The 4,127-nt window shown below is 40.4% G+C and overlaps 1 protein-coding gene across 14 annotated transcripts in view; it reads left to right on the forward strand.

Moving 5' to 3' along the window:
- Positions 1-4,127, forward strand: part of Camk2d (calcium/calmodulin dependent protein kinase II delta) — a 247,575-nt gene that overhangs the window by 178,719 nt on the left and 64,729 nt on the right. The window lies entirely within an intron of this gene.

A 4,127-nucleotide genomic window follows, 5' to 3' on the forward strand; every position in this document is an offset into this window, starting at 1 on the left:
GGGTGGGGGTGGGAGGGGTGGGGAGGTGGAAGAGTATTCTCATTCAAACCACCACAGGAACCACTTTAGAGTCTGTGGGAAAAGCCCTTGTAACCTAAGCTTAAGGAACTGATTCCACCCTAAGGTCCAGATAAAAGCCTGGTTGGTACAGCATCCTTAGGATCCAGACACTGGAAGGAAGAAATGGGAGGATCTCAGGGACTCACTGGCTAGCCAAAGCAGCCAAACTAGTCACTAAGCATCATGTTCAGTAATAGACTCCATCACGAAAAGGAGAGAGTAAAGGAATAAAATACTCCACTATGTGTACGGGTACAGGTGCATATACACACAGTACACACACACACACACACACACACACACACACACACACACACACACACGCTCCAAAAGATGGAGAAATTAAGAAATCTAGCAACATGAACTGTACTCCTCTTCTGGGACATCTCCTTTTACAAACTGGGGCTTGAGGATTTTGTTGTTTACTTTCCCTTTGTTTTCTTGTCCCGGTTTCCACCAGGTCTAAAGGGGGTTCCATAACTTTCTTAAGTCCTTTAAGATATTTTAATAATCTCAAAGTCTTTACACCATTCTGAAAGCTATTACTTTTAGATCCATGTGAAATACAGAACCAGCCTTGTACACAGTTGCTGTTCATTGCAGCTGATATGCTATAAATGGATGTTGACACAAAGACCAGATGTCATGGAAAATCCTGCACCGTTAAGAAGCCATGGGGTGGGGAAGGAACCTGTGTATGAGAACATCAGGAGAATCTATTTAAAAACCAACCTAAAAAGTGGTTGCGTTGTTAGAGGGTAGAGATCTCTGCCCAGTCTGTAGGCCAACACTGGAATTAACCTGAACATCTCTCCAGTTTTGGACATACATTCCAGATTGAAAATGTTTCTGCACATTGAGATGACAGAGGAATGTAATACCCAATTACCGTGTACCTATCATTCCTACAAAGTATGGTGTTCTTATGATACAAAACCGCTAGATATTTTCACGAGATGTGATTCAGTAGCCTCCTACGACTATTGCAGAGATGATGGAAGTCAACAGGCAGCGACAGGATCCAATCAGAGTGAGTTAGGACATAGACCTTGAGTTCACATTTCTTTCCTGGATCATCACTCTGCCCAATTCCTTCACCTTGCTGAGCCTGTGTTCCCGTGCAGGTGGATTGGAAGGTCTGTGCTTCTGATCCTGCCTGTCACATTCATCCTAGAAAGTCTAAACAATGGGATAGTATTAAATGGCACATGGAGGAGAGCCTCCCCAAGGAGGCAGACATGCAGTCACCAATATATGATTTGTTCTGCCTTGGTGTAACCTGGTCACAGGCATTCAGAGTTTGAACTGCTCAGCAATCGACATGTATAGTACAGTATAATTCCATGTTGAAGGTTAGGAGTGGTAGATATCCAAAACATATGTGCCAGTCCCCACGAAATGTGTCTTTGGAAATTATTAATGAGCCAGCCTTCTGCACCCTAACAGACCATGATAGAAAACTTACTATAATCGGCCTTTCTATAGAATAGAAAGAAACGCCACAGAAGTAAAATTTGTGTGATATATATTTAGGGTTTTTACTAAAGCTAGCCACTTAAAGCAATCTTACCATGACATATTAAAAGTCAGATTCCTTTAATGAAATTAACAGCTGTTCTAACTTTTCAGCTCCCATTCCTTAGTCTTTATGTTAGATTTGCTTACATGATATTCCCAGATGCAATGACATCTCAATGCTATCAATGTTAAAATGTATCCTGTAGGCCTGCCTTCTCCTGTGCATAGCTGCTGCTGAACAGTCTTCACAGGTGTCAAGTGAAACATCTCAATGAATTTTGTTTTTGATGACTCACAGGTCCTAGAGTTAAAGCCTTCTTGGTCATCTCTAACTATGAATACTGCCCCAATCATTCGAAGGTCATGCTTAAATCAACTCTAAGGCATCCTTTTTTTTTCTGAATACCTAAGACTTTTTTTTATGGGTCTTGTGCACAGAACCCCACCCAGAAGCTTTTCAGTGTAGTGGTAAGAGAAAATTTTCAAACATTAAATTTTAAAAGAGCTTACTCACTAATGACAGTGGCATTTGTTCAAGTAACTTCTATTCTGTTAGGCTTAAAGGCACTAGAATGACCATGGTTTCTTAAGTGATTGTAACTCGTTCTGTGAATGAGTCTGTGGTTGCCAAATTAGGTTAGATGCATCATAGCGGGAATTTCTGACATCTCAGTTCTTTGAAAGTAAAAGTTCCAAAGGAGGAGAATCAACTCTTGCCTACAGTTCAATGGACTTGGTCCAACTTACTAATTTATGGAATTATGGGAAAATATGTCGATTAAACTAGAAAACAGAAAGCAAGTTGATCACAAATTTTAGTTGTGAAATTAAAATTTCAGAAGTGAACAAATTAAGCCTGATTAAGGACACTTAGCACACTGATAAATACCCAGGGTTCCATTTTCAAACAAGAAGTCATAATAAAAGTTACATCAGCAGAGAACACTTAGACATTCTTGAAACATCTTCCTCTCAAACTCCAAGTTGAATGATGTGTTTGATGTTGAGGTAGTTCAAAACCCATACTTCAGCCCTGAAAAGCTCCGAAGGTCCCTTTTACATTTTCAGTGGTCACAAGAGTAGTGAATCTGATGGCAGTGAGCAGCAGTGGCCTGAAGAGCTCTGGTATTTAATTATAACTTGCTTGCTCACGCTCTTTATAGATTTAACTGAGTTTCTCCTAAGTGCTGCTTATGGGTTTTGCTGTTTTGCATGGCTGGCTTAATTAATAGGTACTGGTTTAGGCTGTGTTTACCCAAGTCCAAAACAACTCATGAAACTGACAAATCTAACAAGTAGTCAACTTGATGAAAACTGTAAGTTTTCCTGTTTGTTGACATAGAAACAATCATTTGGCTGATAAAGTTTTCATATTTTCAGAGAACCGTTTTGGCGCTTGGGAGGGCCATTGTTTCCCAACAGTTTGGGTGGAGTCATAGGCTCCAAATTCACTCCCCCCACCCAAAGCAGGAACACTTTGAACCAGTCTTCCATGTGCATGCTCGTCCAATCCTATCCATCCCGATGTCTGGGTGGCCTAAGCTTCACTGTACATCATACTCAGTATGCTTTCCCTAAGCATCTCCCCACTCAGTTTCTTAAATTCCTTGAGAAAGTCCAGGGAAATTGAAGGCTCTGTCTCAATGCTTATTTTCAAAGTTCTAGTATTGGTTGGGAAGCAATGGTGTAGACACAGCCTCATTCCAAGACTGATTTATCAGTCCTTGAAGAATGATCGATACCAAAGAAAAAATGTGTCTAACTCACAGTATTTTAGGTGGGAGAATAAATTATCTGTGTAACATTTTAGTCACACTTTAAAGGAATGTAAATTACATAGTAAAAATGGCTTATAATTTTTTTTTTGTTTAAGCTAGCTATAACATTTGGCAAACAATATACTCTTTCTTGCCTTTAAGAACAAACAGATTCTTAAAGACAGCCATTTTGATACACAATTCAGAATCAGTCTCCAAAATTTGTGCAGAAACTGTTTGGAAACATTGAGGAATCAAAATCACTACATTTGAATCCAAACTCTTTAAAAATCAAGTGGGATATAATTTGCAGTTTCTTTTGCCAAATGTCTGTAGGTTGGTCCAATTTTTGGGTATCGTTTTGCCAGGTTTTCTCCTGCTGAAAATGCCTGTGCTCTGTTTGGCTTCTCAGTCCTTGTCGTTGTCCAAGTGTGCACCTTGAGTGGTCCATGAAGGCATGTGAGCAGGTGAAGACAGCAGCTCTACTAACTGCATCCTTCCCTGTTGCCTTTGCAGTGCCCAATGAGTTTGATGCCTGTAGACATGATTGCTCTCTACCGTTTTCTAACCATCCTTTCCCTGGGATTTAGGAATGGAAATCTCCAGGAGAGACAACAGTGCATGTGTTTGCTTCCCATCCCCTTCCCCTCCCCCTGCTCCGCCCTGTTTAATCTTGTACAAATGCTGACAATTTTAAGTAGTCACTTAAAATAGATTCTCACTTTAGTCTCTCTCTCTCTCTCTCTCTCTCTCTCTCTCTCTCTCTCTCTCTCTCTCTCTCTCTCTCTCTCT

Source organism: Mus pahari, chromosome 4, assembly GCF_900095145.1.
Source record: "Mus pahari chromosome 4, PAHARI_EIJ_v1.1, whole genome shotgun sequence".
NCBI classification, from domain to species: Eukaryota; Metazoa; Chordata; class Mammalia; order Rodentia; family Muridae; genus Mus; species Mus pahari.